Here is a 15,248-nt window from a genome sequence, read left to right as displayed (position 1 = left end):
CCTTCTCACAGAAGCCACCCCTATGGCCCCCTGCTACCAAAACCTTGCCACGTAAACCCACTACAGGATGCTCATGCTGGGACTCCTGAGGAACCCACATGGGGAAGTGAGGGACAGATTCTCTCTTAGCTCCTCTGACAGGTGTGATAGCTGCCATTTTTGCTAATATGGAAGAAGTTAAAAAGATGAATTCTGGGGCTAAAATCCTGAATTCCTGACATTCAAGCTATCATCACCAGACTAGAGGTGCTCTCATTTTTCACTGGCAAGCTGAAGGCCTTGTATTAAACACTTACAAGTCAATGGCAATGAATTACATGAATCATAACCTGGCTCTTCATACTTTTTTGTCTATTAAATAAATAAACTGCTCTAAAACCTGCTTCTGCCACCAGTGTGTAATCCATTAGCTGTGTGGGTTGCCAACTATATTATAACTATGTAAATTCAGTAAGGATTTTTTGGGTGAATTGTAATTATGAAAAGTAATGGCAGATAATACATCTCCAAGCTGTCAGCCCTAGTCAAGTCCTAAGAATGGTTACAGCAGAGAGCTAATAGAGATACACTCAACACTTGAAGTGTCTATTACCAGCTTCAGGAGTAATGCAACTTGTTAATTGCTTTCCAGGCTACAGGCAAATAAATCCTGTGGAAGAGATTCTGAGCAGAGCAGAGCATCATTCCTTCTTTGCTAAGTGCTTCCTGAGAGCCAGACAAAAAGTACTACAGCGCTCAGGCACCCGAGGAACCTGCCCATGAGCTTTGGCTGTGTGGGGTTGCCTGGCAAAACCTGGCCCATGTCACCTGCCTGCAACCCCATTTACACTGGGGCTCAAGCTTTCTGAGTCTGGACAGTATTTAGTGAAGAAGAAATAGTAAAATAATGGTCTCTCCAGGTTTAATTTCTTCCTGATGATTTATCGAACTTGTCCTGTTGGAAACTTTCCTGGTCCTTGACCATTGGAGGATGCTGACCAGCTTTCTTCTAGAAGGTGCTGACAAGATCACTGATGAGAAATAAAATAAAATAAAATAAAATAAAAATGTAAAATAATAAAACAAAACGAAATAAAATATTTTTTTTTATTCTGCAGACTGAAAGCATAAGTGGCTGTGCAGATGTTAATTTTCAGGATTATTTGTATTTGGCTGGGTTTTCTTAGACCTTGTACTCTGACTGTGCTGTGCACCACCACTCCTTGACTGCAACCCTCAAGTGCACCAGTGGAAAATTAACCAGATAAGTCTTGACATAAATTAATGAAAAATCTGAAGTTTTTCCATCTGTGATACTTAGGAACATATATTACAATTATCTAAACATTGGCAGGATTTAGAAAACTGGATCTGGACAGAAAGACATCCCCATCCCGGTCAACAAAATGGGGCTGGAGTGGGGGTTCAGGCCTGGGCACACGACTGTGGGCATGTTCACTGTTTAGCATGCACCCCATTACTGCTGGCTTGTGCCAAGCAGCACTGTCCCTACAGCACCCTGGCACTGCCAGGGGAACACCACAGGCCGAGAACTGTTCACAAGGGTTTTTACTCAGCCTCAGTGCGTAGGGGCAGAAAGAGAGCTCAGCCATACAGATGGCGGCTGTGCCGTGCCACTTTGCCTCGGGGCCAGCAAATGGTCCCTGGCCTGGTTTATTTATTAATAGAGACTAAAGAGATAAGGCAAAACTGGAGGCAATCTGTTAAATGATTGTAAAATTGAAGTCATTTGAAAATGTGAGATCGGCCACTTAAAAAATATGAAGTGTGAATTATTTCCGTTGAATAGACGTGATGGAGGCCTACGTGCTGGGCCTATTTATCTGCCCTTCTATCTTCTTTAATATATGCAGGCCTCATCTTTCCAGCACTGTCATTCGGAAGATTTGCTTTCACAAAATTCAATTAAAGCATCTTTCAACAAGCTGAGGGTTTTTTTTTTTTTGCCCAGTATGAGCAACTACAAAGAGATGTGCCGTCAGTGTGCATTGTGCTGGCAGATAGGCATTTAGCAGGTGGGAAGACTGAGAACACCAGAAAAGGAGTGACAGAAAGCCTGAGGGATGAGACATTAGCCCAGGCAGTTTTACTGAGGTGGTGAAGAGGGAAGAAAATCCTTTGCTCTTTTTTTCATGTATTTTCATCCCTCCACAGCTCCCACTCCACAGCAGCCACTCGGAGCATGGCCTATGGTCACTGCCAGGCCATTTGCCCTGATACAGCCAAACAGGCTTCCAGTTTGCGGGGGTGGATGTCAGCGACCACCCATCCTTGGCAGCTTTTTGTTCCCAGGAATCTGCAAAACCTGCCAGGGAAGACGGGTGTGTACCTAGGCCCTGATCAGCCCAAGTGCTTTCTTTAAAGGCTTGTGGAGACAATCCATGAGTGGTATAACGTGGGATTTTGCAGAGCATCCACCTCCAGCCCTAAGCCCGCTCTTTTTAAAGTCACCAGATGGTTTTAACTGAGGGTATGGCAGTGCCTGAGAGTGAGTACACCCAAACTTTATGGCCAATGAGCTGTTATCTTGGGTCAGCCCAGATGTTGCCACGGCCTGAAGCTGCAAGCCAGCTTCCCAGAGGGCTCCTCACCTCCACGGTCGAAGGCAGAGCAGAGGGCAAGTCTTACTCCTCCCTTCATCTGATGCATCAAACACCTCACATATATGACACCTGGTGTTAAAACAGTAAATAAAAAGCTATCCAAGGATCACTGTATTTATTGCTAACCTACTGTTTGTCTGGGACAGCAGGATAATGAGCTGCTAATGAACTTGGTCCATGATTTTCACTTAGCACAGGTTTACTTTGAGATTTTTATTTTTTTTATGACCTCAGAAAGTTTTTAGGTATATAGTTAATGATGTTATGTCAATGCACATACCGTGTAATTTTATATTCCCTCTAACAGAATATAAGTAATACTTCCAAGCTCCCCATCTCATTTTCAGACCAGGAGGCCTCTACCTCGTTGTTGTGTTGTTTCTAGCTGTGCATATAGATTGACAGCAGAAATCATTTTGACCATTAAGAAACAGCATCTGTTTCTGAAGTGCAGCCAAGTCCTGAAATGAAAGAGCAAACATTAGCAGTGTATAATCAGGTTCCCAGCAGTCCAGGAGAAGAAGCAACAAATATCTCATTTACCTGGACCTGCAGGAGCTCCTGGAAGGAACCTCAAGTGAGTTCTCCTGTGCAAAAAAATGGGCATAGGTGTGCCTACAACCACAGCACTTGGGTGTAATTTTCATGTTTCATCCCTAAATCTTTCCTTTTGGCAAAACAGTACATTTTGATGGTTTGCTTATGAGTTCACTGGTGACAAGGACAGACCATCACTGGCCAAATCCTCCCCCTAAAGCTATGCCTAACTGTTCAGTGAAGCTAGGGTTACTTGTTTAAGTTTTGCTGAAATCAAGTGGATATTTTTCCCAAGAGCCATTCACCAAGAAGAGCTGTGCTGCGTCCAGATGTGGAAGGGACTGCCTCATGCATGTGCCTACCCATCCTTTAGCATCTGGTAAGAAACATGGGATCTCCTGCAGGAAACACCAAGTCTCAGGCTCCTAACCCTGACCAAATCTGCTATTTGATAACTTTGATTATCTCAGGAAATCTCACATGCCAGGACTGTGTAGCTGGACTATGTCTTTTAAAAAGCCTACTTCATGGTGTAGGAACTCGATAATGGGATTTTGCCACTTCCAAACCTGTACACTAAGTTTATAGTATATAAATGTGCCTCAGCTTAATACTCAGTTTAATGTGGTGTGCTTCTTTGTAACTTCAACTTTAATAAAATATTTATCTCTTAATACCGATTGTGCAAAATAAATGAGCCTTGCATGACTGTTTTAACTTTAAATAATGGAAAAAAAACACATTTTAAATAAGCAGATAGATACTACATTTCCAAATACTCTGTACACTATGCTCACCTTTACAGTATGTTTTAATGTAGTATAATGTGTAGCGTGCACATTTTATGATGGAAGTTGTATTGTGGCCTATTATTAAAGATGCTGCAGATCTGTAGTTGCCACTGATAGAATCACTTGTGTTCAATGTCTCTTAGGACTTGGTCTTCAGAAATCAGCCAGTGCTTTAGGAAAGTTCTTATTCCTCTTATTCCTTTCAACTTCAGTGGCAACATGACTGACATCAATATAGTCATGTGTCAATATATTTCAAAGAGAATGAAAACGTTATGTTCAAATGTTTGTCCTTTATTTGTGGTCAGGAACTCAGTATTTTTGTTGTTTGTATAGGTGAAAAGCAGTAAAGTGCCAGAGTTACTCATGAATGGAAGTTAAATACATTACAGCGGGCGATAATGCAACCTGAAAAGGTTGGGTAAATATAACCCCCAGAAGGGAAATTTACTATATTCATTCCATGAAAGATCAGCTGAACTTTGTGGTTATCAGTCATGAACCTAACAAGTTCTGGCTAGTTGGTATGATTTAGAAACTTTTCACCCTGTAATTTTGATGCTTTATTTCCAAGCTCCCTGGGAGAATGTCATTTCAAGATTGACTTTATCTGGATTCTGTTCTAATCTCCAAGGAGAGAACAAAAGCAGAGCTTTTATTTCAGTGTGGTGTGTTTTTAGGCTTTTTTACACTAAGAAATCATGTGACAAAAAGTGCAGTCCCCAAGTGTTACCTCTCAAAGTTACACTGCACTTCACATCTGTCGTGACATAGCCCACTCTGCCCATTGAACAGAGGGAGCTGTTAAAAAGTGCTGTGTTCCCCTTCTGAGATGTATAATCAATAAAAGAAAGATTGCTAGTGGACATAAAGAGAATTCTGGCTTTTTTTTTTAACTATTGTATTTCCTTATCTTTTACATTTCATATAGTAATCTCCTTTGACTTCTTTTAGTACAAGAGATCCCATATCCATCCCCCTCTTTTTATTTTCATAGGTCTCTATGGCTACTAATTTACAAACGTCCTCTGTAGGGGGGAACAGTAGAAACAAGTAGATTCCTGAGCTGCACAGTCTCACCTTTGTTTTGTGTGCTGTATCCCAACCGAAATGTACCTGCACACATTTGTTTTCCTGCACATGCCATGGCACAATGTGAGTTTATTCAGGTAGTGGTATGTTGTCCACAGAAACACCAGTCCCAGGCAAAGGCTTTCACTCTTCAGAGTAAAAGGACACTTAGATTATCTTTGTGCATCTGTGAAAGCCATTGCATTTATTCTCTTTCTGTTGCTATCAGCCTTGTGTCAAATCTTTCCAATCCTCAGTGGACGGAAGGGTGAAGAACCTTAACCTGGCAGCATGGAAGAGACTGGGAAATTGGTGCTACTTACAACCAGCCAGACGTGATGCACGAGGAAATGTAAAAAAGCAAAGAAAATGCAATGGGTAAATAATTGCATTCATCCCTCCTGTACAGCTCACTGCAAATAGTAAAATTGCCTATTAATGAGTAGTCTCACCTAGGGAAGGTAAATGCTGCTGTTTGTCCCTCCTCTTGCATTACTTGGGACTTTACATGAAAACAGCTCTAAGAGCCACAGCGCAAGTTCCTGAAGGCTTTTTCTCCCTTCGGGGGAAGTAAACCAATGAAATGTATTCAATGGTCTTTGTGGTATAACGGAGCATATGCTGCATACTGTAGCATGCGTGTTGCCTTCTGTGGCGTATCAGGTGTCAGTTTTGTGGTTAAATTTTCATTGAATTATTAGAAAAAAATAACAATTTGGAAGGGAGCTCCGGCAAGACTAGCTTCAGAGTTAGATGAGATTGTTCAAGGGGTTTGTCCAATCAAGTTTTGGAAAATATCTAAGGGTGGAGACTCCTCAACATCTTCACATTATACAGGTTGTAAGTTCTGGAGGATAAATCCTGAGATGATCCCAGGCAAATTTTTGTGAAATATGTAATGAATTAACTCTAACATATGTGAAGTATGTACTTCTGTTATCGTGTGTACTTTTTACTTTAAATTATTTTTTGTGTCTTTACAGAAATGCATGTCATGGTTCTCTGTTGACACTGCATGAAGACAACGCATGAAAAACATGAGGAGGTGTGATGGCTGGTTGAGATAAGCTGGAAGATCAGGAGGCACCTGAGAACCTCACCCCCACGCTGCAGACAGGTGATGTTTTGCAGGAGAGAGGTCTGCTTCTTCCTTTCCTCTCCGCTGAGCAAGGTTAGATTTAGATCTTATCTGAAAGCAGACTCTGTATTGCTTTAATGACAGGCACAATCCCTGGGCTGTGAACACAGTCATAAAAAGAGTTTATTTCTTTGTACATTAAAAATCAGCAGGAAAGGGAATAAACTCTTGCTGCTCAATAGTACTTTAATGCCGGGGATAACATAGGCATATTGATGAAAAAGAACACATATTTAAGTGGCTTTATGATAGCAGAATGAAAAGAAACCCTGGGTGTGAAAGCAGGTATATAATTTTCCATCATGACTAAAGCAAGTAGAGATCTATGCTTAATTATTTCATGCAAAACAGAAGAGTTTCAGCAGGAAAGGTTGAGAGAAGGTCATTCAGACCATATAGCTGGATGGTGCGTTTACCTGAGGGCAAGAGGGTAGAGGTTCAGTTGAACAAAGACATTTTCCTGTGAAAAAGCTTTCCCTGTTCCTTTGGTTCAATTCCTCATCGATGTACGAGAAGTAGGCACGGCGTCGTTAGGAGAGCTTGGGAAAAAGCAGGAAAAAGCTTCATCCTCGGCATTCCCACAAAGAGAGCACCTCCAGCCCCTATATACATACATATAGAAATATGTTGTTACATGCTTATTTATTTGTATGCATATGTATATACATGCTCTCTAACTAGACTCCACAGCCTCCCTTTCACAGAAGTCCATCAAGGGTTACTTTGGAAATAATCTTGATATCTTTCGCGATAACAAAAATTCCATTTGTTCCCAGATCCCAATCCACTGCAAACACTTCTCGCAATCTCTGAGTACTCAAAACCCTTTCAGCACTTAAACTACATACCAGCCACTGTGAGTTATCCTTAAATATCACATGCAAATGTTTACATTAATGGAAACTAAGGTTCTGCTTCTTCTTTCTTCCTATCTTGGTCTCACAGCCACCAGATTCTTGTGCGGTTATTGTCAGCGCTCGTTAACATCAGCAGCTCTATTGTGAGCTAGAAAACCCACGATAAATGCTTCTCTGACCTGTACCTGCTTTCTGTACTTGGACGTGGGCAAGAAGTGTCAAGTTAAGCTCAGCCCACCTGCCCAAGCTGGGCAGGACATCTGCGGTTTCGTGCAGTTATTCATAGCGTGGGGAGCAGCTTCAGTGGGCAGCTTTTTTAATAATGTAATCCAGAAGTGAAAGGGTAATGTTTACCAAACCTGTTTCAAAATGGCTGATTAATCAAATAAATGGGTGTTTATTGAGGCTGTTGCTAGGTACTTACTGTTATTGAGATAATTGTATGACTCAACTAAGCCAGACAAAGAGCTCTACTGTTGCTCTAAAGTACCAACTGGCTGCAAAGTTTGGATCATGACACCAGAGCATTTTTTCTTCACAAGGCTAATCACTTGGTTCGCTTTATCCTCACATCATCCACTTTTATGGCCAGCTTCAAATGCCTTCCTTCCATTAAACCAAGAAACAAACACTGACCCTTCTGCAGAACCACTTCAACCCAGCGCAGCAGGGATGGGTTCTCATGACTGATCTGGTGACAGACCTTTTTTTCATGTCTTTTCTCTATTATATTGTTATATTCATCCCATTTTCTGTTAAGCATCTGCATAAACTGCAAGCTCCCAGCCATTCAAAGCACTTTTTTGATAAATAACTGGGGCAAGTTTTGTGGGGGGTGGTAATCTTTTATTAGACCAAGTGATAAAGATGGAAAAAGCAGGCAAGTTTTCAGGCATACAAACACTTCTTCAAGTCCAACTTGTTGCTTGAAAGCCTGTCTGCTTTTCTAGCTGTGTTTTCTGAAGGTTTTTTTTTTTTTTTTTTTTACCCGCAGTAAAAACTGTTGCCTCTCCCTGAAAGTCATGCCACACATATTCTTACCTCTCGCAGCTACAAAGACAAGGCTACTAACAAACAACAAACAGTACTTGATTAGGCAGGCTGTTAGGGAAGATTTTATGATAGAAATTACATCATACAACTCATGCCTCATATTCTCATATTTTTCTTCTGAAAAAAAAATTTGGAAGCATTATAAAAAGACAGGTACTAATGAGTATAATTATAGAAAAGTCTCCTTGCTTCTCCTCAGAGGAGAGCACGAGTACATGAAGCCTAGTGTGAGAGGAGGTTTATATCTGCAGATCTGTGGGAACGTTAAGACCACAAGCCTGCCCTCTGATTAAACTCCCTCTCACTCATTGTTTTTATTGTTTTAATGTAATAGGCTTTGTTGTTGTTGTTGTTCGTTTGTTCCAAAATAGCACATCCATGCTCTGCTGATGGTAGTTTGCGTAGCTGGGTGATACAGGGTGTTTGAAAGCATAGGGGTGTATTTACTGCAAATATCGTTCCCACCCTCCACTTGCACCAGTCCAAATTCAGGATAACCCTGTCAGCAGAGGTGTTATCAACGGATTTACACCAATGCACCTGAGAGTAGTTTAACCCTGGCAATTCATATTCTGTAGCAGTTTTAGGGGTTTTTGTTTGTTTGTTTTTAATCTTTAACTAAATAACCTATGCTGCAGTGAAACAACATTTCACTTGCTCAGAATTGTAATTTAATCAGAAAATCTCCCAGTGTGTTCCAGAGAGAGCACTCCTTTTTAACAGCAAGCATGCAAAGCCTGGAAATGCTCAAGTTATTCAAAACACTTTGCTACACTTTTTTACCGTAACATCCAGTCATAACCGATAGAGTGAAACCTGCCTTTTTAACAAATTCTGGGGGCAGACAGATCAAGGTCTGAGCTGGGCTTTGAACCAGGAAGCAGGCTTTGTTTGAACTGCCTACCACTTGCATTTGATTTCTTGAATTAATGTTTTACCTGTAATAGGCAGTGTTTTCACTGAAGGCAGAGAGCAATCCTACTGCTCATTTAGCACCTTCTACATTCCCAGATACGTTATTGAAAAAAAAATGTAATGCCTAAGGTGCTTTTTTTGCTTTTACTGGTCGTGAACATAAATCACATTAAGCACGTATGTGAGTCAGGGGCCAGCATCCCAGCCAGGATCCTTTATTAACGGGTCTGCGGATATTCAGAGTGAGACGGCTGGGAGAAACATCACCAGAACAAGCCACTGAAATGAAGCAGTTTGTGAGGGACTCATGAGTGTTGGGGGAAAGTAAGTGAAGGGCGGAGCAGAAAACCCCTCCTAGATTTTGCACGTGGCCCAGGGAGAAATAAATGACAGCATGGCCCTAAGCCTCTCTGGCAGCCCCCTCCAACCTCTAGGATGTGACCTGGAGTTGTATACTGGTGCCAACAAGAGCTGCCATTTTGTCTCATCTCATCGCTCCGGGAGGTTGGGGTGATCCCACAGCTCCCCCTGGGAAAGGGGAGGATCCTTTCTGCTGAGATTGTTGATGGCAGCGAGGCGTGAAGCAGGATGGGAAAACTCAAAGTGGGTCAGGATCCAAGGTTCGATATTGATCTCATTTTCCCCAGAGGGCAGAAGGACTTTGCAAGCCGATGGCTGCCTCAGGCGATTCAAAGACTCTTCTGCAGGTGTGTGTAAAGCGTCCATTGTAGGGCACAATAATAAAGTTTGTTCTAAAAAATATTTTTAATGCTAGAAAAGGTTAAAAGGCAGCAGCTCTCCATCGAAATGGCCCTTAGCTTGTCCCAGATCTGGGCCAGCTCAGATCCTTGCTGCGACCTTCTCATAGACCCTCATTGCACGTCCCTGCTGTCGGGAGGAGCAACCACCAGCACCTCTCTCCTTCACAGTTGCAGCTTTGGCTAGGAGAGAAAACGGGAGGGTTTTCTTACATAAATTTATGCTAGAATTTATGTTAGGAGGACTAAATATATGCAGTCCTCCTCACCCAGTGGCTGCTACTGACCTTCTTTGACAATGCAATTTATGGGCACGTTCAGCAGCAACAACTTCCCCTCAAAACACTTCTGGCAGAGAATTGAATTTTTAATTAAATTGCTATTATTTTTAAAGCTTGATTTCCATTACATTGCATTTCACTGAAAGCTATGGGAAGCATATTGGCAGAGGGTGTCTATATACTGAAAATACTTCATGTTTCAGCCCCTCAGTGCTTGAGAAAAAACAGCATACATCAGTTTATTCCTGTTTTATATTCCCAAGGTCAGCATTATTTTTCCCCCTGTTTGCAGACATTTATTTTATGGAACACCCCAGATCTCCCAGCTGGAAAGGAGCGAGCTCCTCTCCCTGTCTTCTGACCATCGGGGCGAGCCGAGCAGTGCCGAGGCTGCTCTGCGCATGTGCTGAATGCTTACATTCGCCTCCTGTACGCAGCCAGCCAGACCTTGCTCACCGCCTGGAAATCCTCAAAAGCTAATAAGTTTTGCTGTGTGCACATCCTCCGTTGGGACAGGAGCTTTTTTTGCAGCTCTGAGCTGTTCTGTCCAGCTGTATCCTCACGCATCTCTCTGCAGTTGCATCAGTTCGTCTTTTACCCCTCACCTCTGGTTAATGGTCTGAGATGCTGTGCATAACGTACAGCACAGTGAGCTGTGGGGTAAAGTTTGCAGTATGTCCTCATTTCAACTTCTAAATGCTAGCCCCTTAAATAAAACCAGCTGCACAGAGCAATTAGCAAGCATGAAAAAAATGTTAAGCAATTAGATTCAGGAGGTCTCTGAAGAGTGTCCATGCTTGTCTCCTTGGGAACTAGAGCTGTTACAAGTTCAGCAAATAAATGACCTCTTTTTCTTTACTTTCTTTTTTTTTTTTTTTTCCACATCCAGGCATGAAAGAAGTTTTCTTCGTATAGAAAAGTTTAAAAATAAATTTTAGAGACCTGTGCGTGCACACACAGAAACACGCACGTGTGCACACATCATAATTGAGCTGTTACAGCCATAGCTAAAGGAAGTAACAGTTAGAAAACGCAGAGTCTGTTTTGCTTAAGAGTTATATTTTGGCAATATATTAAACAGAACATTTTTGGTTGCATGCTGGAGCAGTGTAATGCAAAGAAGCTGTTCCTGTAGCAGAATTAGCCCCACTTTTATTTGTAATGGCAATGCTTGCAGCTTGTGTTAAAGAGACCGTTTTAATTTGGGGTAAATTGTTGAGGAAATGAAAAGAGAGTCCTCCCTGGGAACTGCACCAGATTTCTTTTTCCCATCTGGAGGCAAACAGCACCCCCCGATGCCTCTGGTAAGAGATGAGGGGCACTCTGAGAAGCACTGAGCACCTGAAGGGACTTAGGAACATATTGGAGGACTTTGAGGTGGGTATGGGAGCAGTCCAGTGGTCTCTCTTCCCCGCCTTTCCCTTCCTTGCCGCCCCCTTCCTCTATCCCTTCCTCCTCACTTCCTACTCCAAAATCAGAGATTTTCTGAGCCTGTTTGGCAAGCCTCCCTTTCAAGCCCTTGTCCAGCCTCCTCTTGAAGCCCTGCAGCCTCTTTGCAGGAGCCCCTTTTTCCTTAACGAAGAATTAGGATCTTTTTAGGGTCTCTGTCATGCTAGGTACCCTGGGGACAGTGCTGACACAGACATGTAGACACTGGTGGTTCCCTCCCTTTCCCCAGTCTCCTCCCACCAGCCCAGTGGTGGCCCCACGTCCCAGTGACCCCGCAGCCCAGCTTTGTTTTTTACACAAGGCTGTGGGAAACAATCGAGTTTCCCTGTGCAAAGAACCAGGTTGAGCACCGAAAGCTAACATGAACTGATGAAATCCTTCTGGCGGGGACATTTCTCAAACTCAACTGGCCAGGTTCAGCAATCGAGAAGTTCCTCGTGCACTTACGCAGATATATGGGAAACCAAATGACATGTCCATCTTGGTGGCTATCAGCACTAACCAATGTGCATACAGTGAGCCTGAAGGTTGGAAACAAGCTGGAATTTTGGGGGGAACATCCAGTCCACTGCCTGGCCCCAAAGGGCCACCCCTGGGGCTTTCCCTCTGCCCCAGTAGAAGCAACCTCAGAAAGGTCTCAAACTGCTGCTCCTCCTGCTCTGAGCCCTCTGAGCTCTCCAAAGCCACCATTTACATTTCTAACCTCCCTCTACCACACGTCTGCTCCTCTTGGTGGCTCATGGTGCAGCCACATCATCTGAGCCCATCTCACCAGTCCGATGGTCTCAGCTCTGGTCACAACCACAGATCCACCTGCGATGTCCCCACTCTGCACAAAGGGATGAGTGGCTTTATGGGCTCCCGCGGAGGCCACGTTGCAGCAGGCTCTCCTGGGCAGAGCCCTTCCCTCTCTACCTCTCCCCATGTTTTATTTCTCCCCGGTGCTCCTTTGCCCCACAACTGCAGGCTACAATTACCGATAGTAACTAATAAAGAGGCAGAGCAGCACCAGATGAACCCGGAGAGGTCAACCTAAAAGCAAGGGTTTAAGAGCAGCCTAAAAGCAATTGTCCAAAAGCAGTCTGAAAGCAATTATTCTTCAGCTAGCATTACTCCTCAGCATAAATAACCCCTCCCAGCCCCTCCAAGCCTTTGATTTGCTCCATTTGAGAAGCTCTGCTGCTGCCTCCCACCCAGCAGCTCTCACCTTCCCCCGAGCAGCCACCAGGGCTGGCTCTGCACCTCTGCCAGCACCCATTTACCTGCTGTGGGTCACCTGGATGGTGTCAGCTCTTCCACGAGCTCCTGGCACCTTCTTGTGATGGCCTCCAGCAGGCTCCTCAGTGCTCTTCGGTCTCTCTCCGATATTTTTTGGATTATATTTGCCTTTTCCGTGGGCACAGTGGTACCCGTAATGTACCGAAGTCAGAAAGGTCATGGCTTGAAGCTTTAAAAAAGTGGTGGCCACAAAGAGCTTTTCCAATTTTTTCCAAGAATGCTGTAGAATTGGAAGAGCCCCCTCAGCAGGTCGCTGGACTAGGTGCATTTAAGACGGGAAATCCCTTTCCAAAGGACCTTACAGACCATAAACGTTCGCATGAGGTCGAAAAAGAAACTGAACAGTTTCAGAGGAAAAAAAAAAGAGTTGATGGTGGTTATTAAATGAACAGTCATCACAGGACTCAGGAGGCACTGTGCCAGGAGCCAAAGGGGCTGGAGTCAGCTGTGGGACAGGCTGGCCACAAATGTGTCCTGGTCCCATTGCTTGCCTGGGACATTCGCTTCTGGACCCAGTAGGGATGACAGTGGGGAGAGGACATGGTGGTAGGTGGACATCTGCTCTGGTCTGGTTGGGCTCAGCCATCCTTACGCTCTCTTGTAGCATGCCAGTATAACCATTAGTGGCAAAAACCTTAGCTGATTTTAACATGAAAATGGATACATTTGTAAGGGAAATCACATAATGTCGTGATGACAACACAAGGGCCGGGATTTACTTGTCTTTTAGATTCCTTCCAGCCCTTCTTTCTCAATTCATCCTGAGCTCTTACCTTTTTCCAGGTGTCAGATTTGAAGGTGTGATCATGTTGTGTCACACACAAGCACAAATCCCTTGCTCTTCCAGGAGCGGGGCCAAAAGTGAAACTCCTGTGTTTGGTCTGGACTCAACCCCAGTCTCTCACTGAAATGAGAGATACCTGAAATTTTGGCCCACGCTTGCCCATGCAGTTTAAAAACCTCAGGGGCCCTGAGGCAAGCTGGGAGGCGATGTCTGATATTTGGTGAAAGCCCACGCTAGGACATAGTTATCCCTGTTGTGCACGAATCATAACAAATTCTTTATCTTGGTTGTACTAGGGGATCTGTCACAGAGCCCTCTGCAGAGATTATGATGAAAGAAGAGGAAAAGAAAGTGGTTGCAAAAGTTGGGAAGTGCAAAAGAGACTTTTACATACACTTAGGCTTTGTAACAACAAGCTGTCATTGTCCAGGTCTCCAATAAATATTCAGTGCAATATTTGTCTGTGTTTTATAAAACATGGAAGGTTAGAGAGTTAACGAGAACACAATAGCTGGGCATCGCAAAGCATTTGTGTCAATTGCATGGGCATCCTCTGCCCAAACACAAGGCTGAAATGTCACATAAGGGAAGCAACAATGAAAATTTTCCAATTGAATGTCTAAATTTAGGATTTTGGTAAGAACCTAAGCCTGTGGTTTGATCTTCAGAAAAGAAGTCAATGAGCAGTGCTGTCGTCCAGCATTTTTGAATATCCACCCACTGTTTAAATACCTCACCGGGGAATTAAGAGCCTGTTTAAGGTCTTGTTATTGATGCCTCACACGATAAGCATTTGAGGAATTTGCTATAAAAATATTTTTTTCACATTTTTCTCGGTTGAACGTAAGTCAACAAGTTCTGTGAATTTGTAAAGGCAGATGTGTGTTGATCCCTGCTGCACAGTGTGAATGAACTTTGGGTACTTTATAGAAATATTCAGCCACTACAGAGACTCATATACGACAGTTTTTTACTTGTTGCCATTTTTTCCTAAAGCACATTGGCTATGTGTCAGTGTTCTGATATTGCAAATCTTTACGCCAAAGGGGAAACATCGCTTACATGTGTAAAATTAGCTGCAATCACAACATTGTGCTGGACTGTGGTTTCATATTGTAATCGTTCACTTGCTGCAATTAAAATCAGAAGAATTCACCATCCTATTAGCAGTGGACATTTTGACAATATCATTTGGGGTATTTGATCTCACAGGGCACCGTCAGTAATTTAATCGCGGATTATTGAAGCTGCTCTGCTGTACCCAGGTGGCAGATGACTATCTGTACCTTCACATGAAGGAATGCAGTGCCTCTGCCTTGTGTTTTGCTGCAGCTAACCAGAACTTACTGGGGGCTCAACAACAGAAATCTTCACTAAGAAAAGCAAAAATTCAAAAAATGTTTTTCAAATATATGCTGTTTTTTAGCAAACTTGCTTTGAAAGCTGATCTTAGCAGTCAAAACAAATTCTGATGGGATTCAGAGACAACCTGCTTTCAGGAGCCCCACTCCATTAACTGGTTTGATTCGGGCAAGGTAGAGATTTAAACCTTATTGTCATACATACAGGGAGAACAGCCTTACCTTACTCTTCACTTCCCACATTTTCTGGCCACTCCCAAGGACAGTGCATGCTCCTGATGCATTAGCACATGCAGGAACCAAAGAAAAGACACCCAGCACTGCAAGCTCTTGAGAAGGGCAGCAGCACTGCGCAGGGAGTATGTCTGAGCA

General features: G+C 43.3%; 1 long non-coding RNA gene across 2 annotated transcripts; it reads right to left on the bottom strand.

Annotated features, from left to right (window-relative positions):
* Positions 1-871: 871 nt before the first annotated feature.
* LOC308192301 lies at positions 872-8,114 on the bottom strand. Of its 2 annotated transcripts, XR_013948707.1 has the most exons (5): positions 6,989-8,114; positions 6,557-6,742; positions 3,147-3,190; positions 2,884-3,064; positions 872-1,010 (listed from the first exon to the last, which is right to left on the bottom strand). It is a non-coding gene; the product is annotated as an uncharacterized lncRNA (long non-coding RNA). The 2 variants fall into 2 exon arrangements; XR_013948708.1 differs by lacking the exon at positions 3,147-3,190.
* Between the last annotated feature and the right edge of the window lie 7,134 nt (positions 8,115-15,248).

The sequence above is a fragment of the Anser brachyrhynchus genome (genome assembly GCF_964034855.1).
Source record: "Anser brachyrhynchus genome assembly, chromosome: 3".
NCBI classification, from domain to species: Eukaryota; Metazoa; Chordata; class Aves; order Anseriformes; family Anatidae; genus Anser; species Anser brachyrhynchus.
This window is presented reverse-complemented; position numbering and strand designations above follow the sequence as displayed.